The sequence below is a fragment of the Sinohyriopsis cumingii genome, chromosome 15, assembly GCF_028554795.1.
Source record: "Sinohyriopsis cumingii isolate HCF-2022 chromosome 15, ASM2855479v2, whole genome shotgun sequence".
NCBI lineage: Eukaryota > Metazoa > Mollusca > Bivalvia > Unionida > Unionidae > Sinohyriopsis > Sinohyriopsis cumingii.
Genome location: NC_142975.1, coordinates 38,224,818 through 38,240,937, shown reverse-complemented (window position 1 = coordinate 38,240,937; position 16,120 = coordinate 38,224,818). Strand labels below are relative to the sequence as shown.

The 16,120-nt window shown below is 35.2% G+C and overlaps 1 protein-coding gene across 1 annotated transcript in view; it reads right to left on the bottom strand.

The window, feature by feature from the left end:
* LOC149781635 (uncharacterized) overlaps positions 1-11,852 on the bottom strand; it is a 31,887-nt gene extending 20,035 nt beyond the window's left edge. Inside the window, exon 1 of the mRNA XM_089935699.1 lies at positions 11,663-11,852. The gene's annotated coding sequence lies outside the window, so the exon portion shown is untranslated. The remainder of the gene's footprint in view (positions 1-11,662) is intronic.
* Between the last annotated feature and the right edge of the window lie 4,268 nt (positions 11,853-16,120).

Sequence of the window (16,120 nt, the reverse complement as noted above, 5' to 3'; positions counted from 1 at the left end):
ATATTCCATGTATATAGGACGCTCATTTTGACAAAGAGAAACAAATGCTAATGTGTGCAATTGGATATATATATATATATATATATATATATATATATATATATATATATATATATATATATATATATATATATATATATATATAGTTTAAAATGTCATATTATTTTAAAATACACTTCCGATTATCTGTCCAAAGAGTACATAAAAATAAACATTTTTTGATGCTGATTGGAATTACGGTTAGTGATTTGCATATGTTGTTGGTGTTGTTGTTGTAGGGTTTAACGCCATTTTTCAGCACACGATAGGCTATACATGGCGGCCAGTATTAATGGTGGAGGAAGAACCCGGAAAAACCCCGGACAGAACCACCGACCCTCGAGAAGCTACTGGCAAGCTTTCTCACATACCCACATTAGCCGAATCCGAGACTCGAACCCACGCAGACAGAGGTGAGATGGCAGTGATCCGTAACGGAGAGCGCTTTAGACCACTCGGCCACTCGGGGCCCCCGATTTGCATATAAAACAAAGATAATGACAACTATCTATACAGAATCAGTTTAGTCGTGATAATCTTAGCTTGTTTCCAATATGAATATAATATTTTCGATGCATGGGTGTGAATGCAAAATAATTAGCATACTTATTAAGCACACGTGTTTGATTTGTTCGCTTGTTCGTTTTTGAATCAATGAGAGTTAAAATAATGTAGTTTTTACAATATCGTGTCCTTAATGTTCTTTTTCCTAAATTTAGGCTTCCATGGTCCATTCATAACAATGGATCTAAAGTTTTACATAAATTCCATAGAGAATTTATACGTCTAACAAATGCCAAAATATTTGAAACATCTTTAGTTTTTAATTTTACTTTAATAGTTAAAAAATTTGAACCTTTCTACGCAAGTCGACACCTATTCAAAAATGTTAAGAGGTAAAGTAGCATGTAAAAATTATGTGATCGAAACACAAAAATTAGGCCGTGTGGTGGCGCTCAAAAGATATTACGTACTTCTGACAGAGTGACTTTTGTGAGGTGAAGTTGTTTGCATTTGCAGCATGCACAGGTGAGAGAATGTTGGCATAGCTATACGCTTCATTCATATACTGTGGTTGAAATTTCACTACGGATTGTATATGTGGAAATTTACATGATCAAGCTTACAGACGGCCAAGCCGGCGAAACTAGTATCTAACTAGCCTGAGTATGTATGTATGTATGTATGTATGTAAGAATGCCACTAGTTGTCTATAAGAGTGCCGACACGAATTTATGGTTAACGATTTGCGCGGTTGAGAGTTATTTCCAGTACATACAGACCCGTATAGTCGTTAGTAAGGAAATCGATGTTTCTTCATGGCTTGTTCGGTGCATAACTTGACGTCCAAAAGTCGTTATGCAAACGCTTTACAGTCGGACTTACTTCTTCTTCACGCTAAGGACAGATCTGGAAGAATCCTCTTTTATACACTAAACGCGTGAAATTAAGGCCACAAGCTGAAAAGAATTTATTCTATATTTTCATCTTAAACATCAGTAGGTACATACTGGGAATGATGTCTCTAAAACATCACTGCTTGGAGTTCAGCTAAAGATTATACGCTATAACGCGGTCCACTAAATACTGACTTTATATTTGGTACATTGTTGAAATTCCAGAGAAAGGGAAACATTAATTAAAAGCTATCATTCTCCTCTCTGAATGACTGGTAATATATTCAACAGGAAAATTAAAAATAGATATATACCAATGGAAGCTAAGGCTTTATACGGAGCTATTATATTATTATTTATAGTAAATGCCATTTACGTGCCATTCACGTGCCATTCACGTGACAGTTACATATTCTTTTCGTTCTGGCTCTATGTTAATGAACTAATATCAGACAAATACATGTATTTGTAGGTGTATATGTGCATTTATATACACTTGTAGGCGTATGTATGCATTTGTATACACTTATAGGTGTAGTTGTGCATTTATATACACTTGCAGGTGGATGTGTGCATTTGTATACCAAAAACAAAATAATAATTCTTACTTTTTGTTCTCGTTAGTATTACCTTTCTTAATCAGTCGTATATTCGTCAATAGCTCATCATTCAGTCCATTTTAATAACGGATTTTTTTCAGAGAAAGATTTGATGACGAGTTACTTGTGTATATATAGAATTTAACGGCCCACCATTACTGTAGTGATCATATTGTGCCGATTATAAGTTAAGTTCTAAGAATGCAATGGTAAAGAATCTCACAAACAAACAAGTTAGAAGACAGAGCCTTCAAGATAAACGTAAACCTGTAGTATACAAAAATAGGATATTAAAGGTATAGCTGTTTAACTCTTTAATAGCTTATGGAATCCTAGATAAAGGTGTGTGTATATGTATATGTGATGTCTAGCACTGGATCATCATGCCGCAGACATGTAGCATCATGTTCCACCCAGTCACATTATCCTGACACCAGGTCGACAAGTCCAAACACTAACCTCTTAATGCTATGTTTTCTGGATAGTTTCGTATTTTGACACCTACTTTTTAAGGTAGAAGGCATGAACCTAATTATCACAAGTATAGCATTTATTAATTCACACAGAAGCTAAATCTGTGATGTGGTTTAGATTTACTTTGAGTTCTGTTGGAAACGGGTTCGGTTGTTGGTGACTGCTTGTCACAGTTAGACGATCACTGGAGATCAAATGCGTAACTTGGGCTGCAAATGAGCAGCCGACTTGACTTACGTATTTACAGGTGTCTGCTACAGATGTAAATATCTAAAAATCTAGATGGTTGAGGGGGGATGAAAAGTATGCTAATTTGTTATAGTACTAGTGAACTTTATTCATGCATAAGGTACACACTGATTCGTTTAGTTGCCTTGTCACAGGAAAATATTAAAAATAGCTCTTTGCTGTCAAAAATGAATGTAAAATTTAGGGGTTGGTGGCAGTGTTGGTTCAGCATAAAAGCCACCAGTTGCATCGGGAATTAACCTGATTGCCGCAAAGTCTTACATGTATGCTTTCTACAAAAATCATTAGTTTGTTTTTATTTGTATCTTCAGTGTAAAATTATTCTCATATTTCTGCAATAGGTCATTGTCAGATGAAAATTCACCAGATAAACTGTCCAGTGAGACCTGAGCACCTAGCAGCTGCTAGTACATTTTTATAAGTCTTTGGTATAACTCGGAAGGGGTTCCGACCTCCCGCATCCGAGGTGGACGCTCAAACCACTTAGGCCACCTGTTGGTCCAAAATAAAGGTAAAAACTCGTATAGGCCGCAATTAACGATAAAATCATTAAACTGCCATTAAAAAAATTAATGAACTCGTGCAGAGGAACTTAATTAGTTCGCCTTGGGTTCACGATGATGCTAAAATGTCATCAGCCAGAGAGAAGAAACTGGATAATGTCGGTTGGTTGATCGGTATTTAGTCTTGTAATAAATAATGCAAACGAGACATGTTACAAAACGGACAACTTATTTTTCCACACACAAAAAAAAGTGTGACCGTAATTACTCAGTTATAAGAGGAGTCCAAAAGCAAACTGTACAGACCCAGATCTGCCGGCGCATAATGTGCAGGCAGATCTGGGACTATGCAGTTTGGTAGGAGTATTCAGTAAAACAAACAACATAGATCCTGATTTGCATACGCATTATGCTACTGTGTATCAGGATCTTTTCTGTTTTCAGTTGGACTAGGCTTATAAGCGAGTAAACACAGTACATACACAAGAAGATAGTTCAGTCTCAAACACAATGTGCAATGCTCAACGAAATTCCCAATATTTGACGGGTAATTTGAATTCTACAGTCAACATTTCATGTCCGTTTATTGATATCGCTTGTGCGAATATCTACCAGATAAGAAACGAATCTCTTTTGCAAATATAGTCATCTGAATTACCGTTAGTTATTATTAAAATATCTTGTGATGGCATTTTTTTTATGGCACAGAAAGTCATTTTCAGAAACATAACAGTGTAATATATTCATGAAAATATTGTTCTTAAGACTTGCACAAAACTTATTGATGACAGGGAACGCAATAACGTGGCATACAATACTAAACATGCCTTTTGTGCATATTTATGTTAAACTTAATACGGAAAGAGAGGAACATGTACAATTAATTAACATTGTTTACATATCTAATTTAAGAATGGGATATAATTGGATAGATTTTCGTGCTTAATGATACGGTTATTAACATGAAATCTGATATATTTTTGCTTTCACCCTCGAACTCAATCGATTATTAAAATTGCAACCCACTGGCAGCATTTATAAATGTCCCCACTTAAGAATAATGTATAAGTCCCACCTGAATATGATATAAAGTCACCACTTAAGTATGATTTTAAAAGTCCCCATCTGAGTATTATATAAAGTCCCCACTTAAGTATGATATACAAATTCCAAATGAGTGTGATGTAAAAGTCCCCACCTGAGTGTGATGTGAAAGTCATCACCTAAGTATGATGCAAAAGTCCCTGCCTGAGTGTGATGTGAAGTCCCCACTTAAGTATGATGTACACATTCCACCTGAGTGTGATGTACAAGTCCCCACCCTAATGTGATGTAAAAGTACCCACATGAGTGTGATAAAAAAGTCCCCACCCGAGTATGATGCAAATATCGCCACCTGAGGCTAATATGTTCAAGCTGGATAAACACATAAACACATGCAAGTTGTAATAAGTGTAACCTATCACTTTCAATTAACCTACACTCGATCAAGAAGGCTTTTGAGACGGATTGTTCTCTATTTGTACAAAACTTTAACTGGTCTCTTTCGATGGGTCTGCATTTTGTTATGACTATAATTTTCAAAACTTCAAAGCTGTAATATCAATTACAGAAAGTTCATTTATTATCCCGAAAATCTGGCCAGAATAAAAGTCCCCATCTGTGTGCGTATTGACATATCCAAAACTGAAGTCTTGTGACTCCAGAGGAGAAGGACCGCCTCGCAAGACTTTCAATGATATTGTATTAATTAAGTAATGTACTGTAATGTATTTGCGCAATGATAAAACCAAATTTATCTAATAATAACAACTTTCGCTTTTTATAATATTCAGTAACAACCTAGAACACTGACTACTGAAAAGCATAATTTCACACCGACTTTGTGTGAATTCAGTCCTATGACAACTACCGCATAAAATATATATAAATATGCATTCGTCTGTCTGTATACTTAGTATTTCCCAAAATAAACACCCTTTAGTATTTGTTGTAAAACCTTGTTATAGATTGGCACGAACAGCTTTGCTTACATTGATTTCACCATGAGGGTTGTTGACTCATTATGTATTTTGTGGGAACGACTAACTGACTGTTATTAAAACACCACTACTTTTTATGCTGATGGCATTAATGTTCAGGGGTCCGCATTTCCGCACACGCCCCTTCTCTCTCTCTCTCTCTCTCTCTCTCTCTCTCACACACACACACACACACAATATAGATTATATTGTAGTAATACTTTACTAATCGACCGCGCCGGTGGCCTAGTGGTTAGAGCGTCCGCCTCGGATGCGGGAGGTCGTGGATTCGATCCTTGGCCGAGTCGTACCAAAGACTTACAAAAATGGTACTAACAGCTGCCTCGCTTGGCGCTCGGCATTAAGAGATTAGTGTTAGGACTGGTTGGCCTGGTGTCAGGATAATGTGACTGGTGCTACATGTCTTCTGCATGATGCCTCAGTGCTATACATCACTATAAACTGCCACACTGCAGACGTGGCAGCGATATGACTGAAAAATTCTTAAAACTACGTTAAAAATCCAAATCACACACACACACACACACACACACACACACACACACACGGATATTAAAAGTTTGAAAAAGAAAAAAGTACTCTAATATTCCAGTTTTGAGAATCACCTTGTGATAATGTAAAAAATAAAACAATCCGTAAATAAAATTAAAAAGAAAAATTCAACAACTTTAATATTTTCTCAAGATAGGTGTCGCATGAAGACAACTGACGTTATGAACATCATCTTAAAGACAAACGTTCACGGTGTGACGTTAAAACGTACATGAATATACTGATAAAACTTTTCATAGTTACAATTATTATTATTATTATTATTATTATTATTGGGGCGCCGAGTAGTCTAAAGCGCTCACCGTTACGGATTACTGCCACCTCATCTCTGTCTGCGTGGGTTCGAGTCTCGGGCTTGGCCAATATGGGTACGTGAGAAAACTTGCCAGTAGCTTCTTGTGGGTCGGTGGTTCTTTCTGCATCTGCTTGTCCATCTGTCTCTTTTTCAGAGAGAGAGAGAGAGAGAGAGAGAATCTACCTTACTTCCTTTGAGGTCACAAGTATTCTCCAGGACAAGAGTCCTCAAGAATATCGTCTGTGTCATGCGTTTGATTAATTATATAAAAATATATGGTTCAGTCTATGAGAGATAGTCATCCGTCATTATTGTTGTTGCTTTTGTTGTTGTTGAGGTTAATTATAGTGGCGTGCGCACAATTGTGCATGTGCCATTTTTTTCTGACTGCACCGCAGTCTCCTAGTTTTTCCTGGGGAAGGGGATGGTGCCACCTCCCCCAGGGTTTTATGGATTCAAGGAACCCTGATAGTTTGGCCTCAATCTGTGGGTCCATAAAGGTCCCTACAGTTGAATGGTTGGCTGTCATTAGTGGGAAGTAGAGCTCGGGAACGGTCCTGCTTGCTTTACATCGCTAGTTTCTTGTTGCATTTGCCTGATGTTTCTTGCGATTTTTTTTTTCTTTCGATTTTATTTTTTTATTTCTTCTTTAAAATGTTCTAAAAGGAGGGGGGGGATGTTCTATGCTGTTTATAGAGGTTCTTAGTAGAAATCATGTATGAAGAGAGATTTTCAAGGTTATTATGGTATTACTAGTCGAGGTGTTTAGGGTGTGCTTCCTACGTTATGTTATTTATAAGTTTTTAGATATTACCTCTTTAAGTTATTTATTAATTAATGTTTTTAGAGATTGAATGTTATTCATATTTTATTTAGCAAGAGACCGGTGTCCTAGCCGATTACACGGTTCGTTAAGGACATCTAGGACCGGAATCCTAGCTGATTACTCGGTTCGTTAAGGACATCTAGGACCGGAATCCTAGCTGATTACTCGGTTCGTTAAGGACATCTAGGACCGGAATCCTAGCTGATTACTCGGTTCGTTAAGGACATCTAGGACCGGAATCCTAGCTGATTGTTGTTGCTTAATGATGTCATTAACTTATCAAATTAGCGTTTATTCTGTGATATTGAGAAGTTTAAATTGTTTGAGATAGAGATGAAATCTGTATCACTTTGGTATTTGTTAGATACGGCAAGGTGGTTATAAAACCGAATGGGACATGTTGGCTCACTGGAGTTCACAAAAAGAGTCCACAAATGTTTGCTTTTAATGTTTTTGCAGATTTAGTTCATTTTTTGCAACAATGTACCCAAAACACACTTTCTCGTACCAGTTGTTTTTGTCACTACTACAAATCTACACAAATCGCACCAACATAAAAGTGCGAAAGCGGTTATTCATATCCCACGATCTGACAAATTACGCTTGTTAATTCATGGATAGAAAGTCGCCCCAGTCTCAGATAGACTTTTGACCCAATAAATGTTGACACTTATATTAACATTTTCTGTGTGAATCCAGTTACGTGTTTTCGCTGTCTGATCAAAACGGGTCTGTTCTGGACGGAAAATCTTCACGAATCTAAATACTGTCTTGTTATCATGCGATGCGAGCTTTAGTCAAACCAGACAGAAAGTAAACTAACACACAATTTATTTCTATTTAGAATTTGTCATGATCTAGTTCTACGAATAAAAGATGTTTTGTAAATGTTATATCATTTTTAAAGGTCGTACTAGCGACTTGCATAGTCCTGGTGTTTAAGACTCTTTCCTATCCATAACTGGATGGTCAGAACAGCTGTCACACAGCCACGAACACGTCAACAAAGCGGCCAGATAGTGATCAAACAGAAATATCTTTATTGTCAGGCTGTCGCCAAAACACAGCCTTGATCTCACAAGAAAGTTGAGAACCGCCAAAAGAGAATCATGATCAAACCACAACTCTGATCTCGCAAGGGAGTTGAGCACAGTCAAAACACAACTCTGATCTCGCAAGGGAGTTAAACACCGCCGAACCACAACTCTGATCTCGCAAGGGAGCTGAAAACGCCAAAGCATTGGTATGAACCATGATTTCGTAAGGGAGTTGAACAACGTCAAAACACAACTCTGATCTCGTAAGGGAGCTGAGATCGCCAAAGCAGAGAGGTCTGAGTTGATCTGTTTCAGTGATGGAGTTTTACGATTACGTGACGAATTATTGAGAAAAGGCCTAAAATAAGCAATTATGTCAGAGATTCTAACTACGTTTTCAAAAATATGGTTACAGTTTAAAACGTGTAAAGGATTGCATATAGAGAGATAAAGTGGGGCCGGAGTTGCTTCGGGTAATTGAAGCTGGAATTAATTTCGGTAAAGGTAATACAGGTCGACATTCCTGCCTAATTCTTATTCCTAATGACACCTCCAACACATCCCTTTTGTAATCTCTCTTGGATAAACGTGTTACCTATACGGCATAAACATTATAATAAAGATCATCTATTTGGCAAATTGCATAAACCGTTTGAAATATGAAAATAGAGATATACGCACACAATCCTCCCAGACATAAGTAGGAGGTAATCCTTAGATAAGGTGGTGCTCTACAGTTTCGTATTTTGCATAGAATTAGAATTTTAAAGAAAACGAATTGCCCTGGGTTTCCTCAATGGTTATACTGGTTATTTAAAAAAGACCTTGTTTATCTTAGGTATAATTCAATGAACCTGTAATTCCCTTTAGTTTGGTGTATGACTGATGGGTGTAATATGGGTTATAGAGTATACAGCTTGGCCTTACTGCAGATGTGCATATTTAAAAAAAGGGATAGCTCCAATTGGTTATTTTCACTTCCTGAACTTCAAAGGTAAATTGTATAAAAAGAGCCAATAACGTTTCATTACATTTTATATATTTGGTAATTCATTCATTGCACTTTCAGAAGCTGGTGTCTAGTCTGGCAAAATTCATTTTCCCTATTTTAATAGCTGCTATGGATAGCGTACTTTAGACTAATTCAGGTTGATTTTTTAATACAAGGGAGCAGTCATTTTAGTTAGAAGTGTGCTTAGATCATGTGCAATTTCTAAAAGTACAATATCCAAAGAAATGTCAACCACATTACATTAATGTAGCATTGAGGTATGCCAAAATTCCTTCCATTGTGCATGTTTTAAATGGAAACAACTTCACCTTACATACGTCACTCTCTCAAACGCACACAAAAACTGGTGAGTAACATAAAGAGAACATAAGTATTATTATTGTATGATTTAATTTTGATCGTATGGCTGAAACATTTAAGTCGCAAGCATCTAAACAGTCCTTTTGAATAATTCTCCTGTATCCCCCCACAGATCAGTAGTTATGAGTGTCAGAGTCTCTAATAAGTCAAGCCCCTCCCCCATGATAAAAAGTGAGCTATTTTAAAAATGCACATTACATTATGTAAACATAGCAACCAATGTTATGCTGAATGAACGGAACATGACATTAGCCAGAATTATTTCTGAGATATCAACAACGAATTTTACAGTTTGAAAAGGGATGGAACAGATCAGGTTCATAAAGGTCATAGGTCAAAGTGTAATATATTTGCCTATTTTTTAATATGGAAGAAGCGAATTCGCTTTCCCATCATTTATTTTTTTATTTCATTGCAAATAAATGAAAATAAACATTTACCCTATATATTTCTTTAACTTATTGCAACAGTTTTAAATTTAAATTGACTCTATTCCTATATTCTAAGAGTTATAATTTCCCCACAAATAAGGTCATTGCTCCCACAAACATGCCTCATGGCAAATCATGTAAGCAAGAGCAAAATGAGCATAATTAGCTTATTTTCATGCTTAACATCAATATGAAATTAATATTTTATTCACACCATCATGTATAATGATATGAAAATTTAAAAAAAAATAATTGCATACATTTTCAGTTTTGCTTTAAGGTGGCGCTCTACAGTTTCGTATTTTTCATAGGATTAGAATTTTAAAGAAAAAGAATTTCTCCAGTTTTCCTCACTGGTTATACTTGCTACTTAAAAAAAGATATTGTATATCTTAGGTGTGATTCAGAGAACATTTATTTCCCTTAACGTCAGAGTAAATTGTATAAAAAAGAGTCGAAGTCTAATTTTTTTAATACATTTTATATATTTGGTAATTCATTCATTGCACTTTCAGAAGCTGGTATTGTCTAGTCTGGCAAAATTCATTTTCCCTATTTTAATAGCTTCTATGGATAAAGTACTTTAGTAGACTAATTCAGGCTGACATTTTTAGCACAAAGGATCAGTCATTTTAGTGAGCATTGTGCTTAGATCATGTACGATTTCCAAAAGTACAATATCCAAAGAAATATCACCCATATTACATTAATGTAGCATAGAAGTATGCCAGCATTCTCTCCACTGTGCATGTTTTAAATGCATATGTCACTCTCTCAAAAGTACATAATAACTGGTGATCGTCCCCTAATCAACTGTATTTCGAAGACGGGGGGACTACTACTAATGAATAGTCATCAGTCTGTCGAAGATATAATAAGTCTTAAGTCATGCAAATATAGTCTTTGTCCAGTCTCTCCTGGAAGCATGGAGATGCTGACTTTAATATAGCTTGACATGTAAAGTTGAGTTCGTATTAACACTATCTGAGTATGATTTATCTCCTTCCACAATATTCATCTAAAACATTATCTGTACTTAGGGACAAAATAGTATCATTGATACTCTGTCAATGTAAATAATTTTATTTTAAATCGATCATACTCAGCCTTCACGTTATAATGATGGATTAATCTTGTCCTATGTTATATTATAGTGTTTATCATGATTATTTTTTTCTCCGCATCGTTTTTCCAGCCAATGACACAAATGATATGCCTGTAATTGTATATTTAAGAATAATAAGTATTGACACATAAAAATGCGATTGGTCAGAGCCGTTGTGTTTGTTTACGATGCACTGAACAGATACACCAATTCTATTGGAAAAATGAAATTCTGCAGTAGGGGCTGGTTTAGAGAGAAACAATGTCTGTCTGTCTGTGAACTCATAGAACCAACGTATATCTGTCTGTCAACTCATAGAAACAATGTCTGTCAACTCATAGAAACAATGTCTGTCAACTCATATAAACAATGTCTGTCAACTCACATAAACAATATATATCTGTCCCTCAACTTATACAAACAATGTAAATATGTCTGTCAACTCATAAAAAACAACATATATGTCTGTCAACTCATATAAACAATGTATATCTGTCTCTTAACTCATAGAAAGAACGTGTATGTTTGTCAACTCATAGAAACAATGTATATCTGTCAAATGATAGAAAACTGCATATCTGTCTCAAATGATATTAAAAATGTATGTCTCAACTGATAGAAAAAAATGTGTATTTGTCTCAAAATGTATATCTGTCTCAAAACTTATAGAAAAATTTTAATATGTCTCACCTGATATAAGATTGTATTTTAATTTTAAATAATATATACAAATGTTCCTACCTTTACAGCTTTTTTCCACTCTGAATGTACAGACGCAAATCGTTCGTGATACTCTAATTATTAAATCCTGCCGTTTCAATCAAGACACGTCTGGATGTCACATTCAACTGTCACTTATTCACCACTCTTGTACCAAATGGAGATCTTAATGTTTTAATTCAGTTATATGAAAGAAGGTGTTTCTGCCCTTTCAGTTTCTGTTTTGAATGTTTAATTGACGATGCCTAAATTATATTGCAAAAGTCACTTCCTTGTGAATGAATACCGTATAGCTGGAGTTTGGAGCCGCGTTGAAATTTTAGCGATTTGTAGATTCCCCAGAGCGAGTTCGCAAATATAACTATTACTTACTACATTGAATATTATACTCTGCTTAGAGCTGTCTAGTCTAGATCTGTCTAGATCTGTCTAGTCTAGATCAGTCTAGCATAGATCTGTCTAGTCTATATCTGTCTGGTCTGGATCTATAAAGTCTAGATCTGTCTAGATATCTCTAGTCTAGATCTGTCTAGATATCTCTAGTCTAGATCTGTCATATGTTTAGTCTGGATCTGTCTAGTTTAGATCTATCTAGTCTGGATCGTTTTAGTCTAGATCTGTCTACAACAATACTACTACTACTAATATTACTACTACTACTACAACAACAACAACAACTACTACTACTGCTACTACTACAAATATTATTATTATTATTATTATTATTATTATTATTATTATTATTATTTATGCAGAATTAACTCATCTTTGGGAGAAAAAAATGTCTTCAGTCAAAGGGCAAACAACATATCTATAATCCCAAGTGTCAAAAATATATGAAGATAAATTGGAATCCGTACAATGTCTGTAATACGGTATTACAATGTTATTGCATTTGTATACTTTGAGTTAAACATCGCTCAGCCACATCACATGACATCATTTCGTTTTAAAATTTAAAATTAAAATTTTAAACTGAAGGTTAGACCTTTCGAAGCGTTTATTTGCATTTCGTGGACTGCCCCGAGCAACGATAGACGTTAATTTGCGTTTCTGTATCAATATAAATGAAAGTAAACATTGTCACATATATAGAAAAGACATAGAAGCCTGAAAAAAAGACATTGTGATAGATTCCAAGTTATTATTGGTTCTGCCGACTTGAGCGTCAATTAGAGGAAGGCTCGACGCTTAAAATTTAATGACAAAACAATTTAACTATTCTGCATTGTAAATTGTACAAAAGCTAGGGTCGGGCTACAGGCATACGGCAGCTAGGGTCGGGCTACAGGCTCTCACAATTTACTTGGGAATACTTTCTTTAAATGGAATTAGATGCATAAATAATGGTACGCGATTTTACATATGAAATTCCCAGTTCTAAAGGCAGAAATAAAACAGAAATGTTGCAAGATAGCCAGGACGAGAGCAGAAACATCAGCCATATAAATAGCTACTGCATTGCAGCTAGGACACAAAGATAAGACATACATAGTACCGTACGAATCGTTATTTTGCGCGGTCTAATTTTCTACCTGTTTCATAGGTTTGAAGACGAATGCAGAAATAAAATAACATTTGAATACTTCTGTCTTCGTAAGATATGACTTCTCTGCAGCCAGAACATACAATTTAGAATGGCACACTGCCTTAAAAACGTTTTAGAAAGAAAACCAAATCATGTAAACCGGCAAAAATGACTAGCTAGACGGTAAAATGAGCTTAGATGCATAAATGAAATATCTCAAAGATATGTAAATTTAATTCGTTTGAAAGGTCTGGGTAACCCATATTTAGCAACTTGATAGAAATGAAATATTACAGAAATGAAATGTTGGATATGATGTAAGTCTATTTTAGACTTTGTCAAGAGAAAATCTTGTAGCCAATAAAATATATCTTATAACCCACCCACCCCAGGAAGAATCAAAGTCGATCTTCGTTCTCGATTATACAAAGTTCTTGAAGATTACTTATGTAATTTTCTTTGAAAATGTAGTAAACGGACAATGACATTTTAAATGTTACGACATAAACCTTGAATGCAAGCAGGTGGTCCAAACATATTGTAATAAAGGTGATCCCTACTAACGCAATGGATTGCCTTTCGTGCAATTAACAAGTCTACTGTCAGATCGAAGTGGATATAAGAATTACGTCCATTGTGAGACAAAAATTGTGTCTGGAGAAAAGATCATGATTTAAGGTTACTTCTACTAAGTATTGGGCATGGAACCAATGGACTACCGTCAGATGATATTGTGCCTGGAACCAATGGACTACTGTCAGATGATATTGTGCCTGGAACCAATGGACTACTGTCAGATGATATTGTGCCTGAATCCAATGGACTACTGTCAGATGATATTGTGCCTGGAACCAATGGACTACTGTCAGATGATATTGTGCCTGGAACCAATGGACTACTTTCAGATGATATTGTGCCTGGAACCAATGGACTACCGTCAGATACCGTCAGATGATATTGTGCCTGGAACCAATGGACTACTGTCAGATGATATTGTGCCTGGAACCAATGGACTACCGTCAGATGATATTGTGCCTGGAACCAATGGACTACTGTCAGATGATATTGTGCCTGGAACCAATGGACTACTGTCAGATGATATTGTGCCTGAATCCAATGGACTACTGACAGATGATATTGTGCCTGGAACCAATGGACTACTGTCAGATGATATTGTGCCTGGAACCAATGGACTACTGTCAGATGATATTGTGCCTGAATCCAATGGACTACTGACAGATGATATTGTGCCTGGAACCAATGGACTACCGTCAGATGATATTGTGCCTGGAACCAATGGACTACTGTCAGATGATATTGTGCCTGGAACCAATGGACTACTGTCAGATGATCTTGTGCCTGGAACCAATGGACTACTGTCAGATGATCATGTGACTAGAACCACCGGCTAGAAGTATAACTATCAGACAAATGTTGTGCATGTTACCAAATGGCAAAATAAACCAAAGGTCTAAATAAACTAAGGCCAGTTTCAGACCATTCTGGTGCATGGAACCAAGGGTTTTGAAAGATTTATGTCCAGTGTCCTACACATCATATGACTTGATACCAAGGGGCTACAATAATATAAGTCCACTATTAGACAAGTCTCGTGGATGGAACCAAAGGTGTAGAAAAACGTAAGACCACCGTCAGATGAATCATGTAGACAGAACCAAGCGGTTAGCAAAATATACGTCTACTGGTCGAGAAATATTGTGCTTAATACCATGGGTCTAAAATAAGGTAGGTCCATTGTCAGCAAAATGGGCTACACGAATTAAAGCCATTCCCATACAATCTCGTGTATGCAACCAAAGGGCTACAAAAATGCACCTGTATGTTCTATTCAAGAATCAGAATGTTCCTTCATTAAACATGCACGTTTCCATGACGCTTTAAAAATACCCTTTGTTTGTGTATTCTGTAATTATAAAATGTTGATTGAAAGAAATTAGTCAAAGTACCTATCACAAATTTATCCCAGAAATGTCTTACCATTTACAATTAAAAGTTGTCTTGTTCCTGATATATGAGGATGGCGAAACTGTTAAACTGGATATATTCTTCTCCCTGACATTTTATACTTTTGAGTTTCTAAGGAAAAATTGTTTAAATGTCAGAATTTCGAAATACAAAATAATTTTCGAAATTGGTTACTCCACTAACTTTAACGAGAAAATATTTAACAATTAAGCACATAATTGTATACAATCCATTTGTTTACAAAAATTGAATAGTTAGTTAACATGCGTTAGGGCGATACTATTTGCTATATTATAAACAAGATGACATATATAAAGCTGAACAGATATTGCAAACAAAACGGACAAGCAGCAAAAATCATGTCCTTATGAAGTGGAAAGCATATTATTAATCCTTGAACACTTATGACTTTGCATATTGTATAACTCTATGGTCTAAAACAAAGTATCAAAAATGCGAAAGACAACAAGATTTGTAAAATTTAACAAATAATTTATTTCCATAGAAAACAAACTGAAAATTTGAAAAGAACTTAGTACTGTAAATCAAGTTCCAAATAGTCATACAAGAGTTATATCACAGGACCAAATGTATTAAGTTCCAACGGATGTGCAGTGGTCTTCCAAATATATTTCAATATTAAATGTGTTGGTCCATTTTCGGTAGTGTGAATATATATATATATATATATATATATATATATATATATATATATATATATATATATATATATATATATATATATATATATATATATATATATATATATATATATATATATATATATATATATATATATATATATATATATATATATATATATATATATATATATATATATATATATATATATATATATATATATATATATATATATATATATATATATATATAAAACTTCGGAGACCTGTAGTGGGTGTACCTTATGCTACTGTAAGAACATTGATATAGTTTTCTGGTCTGAC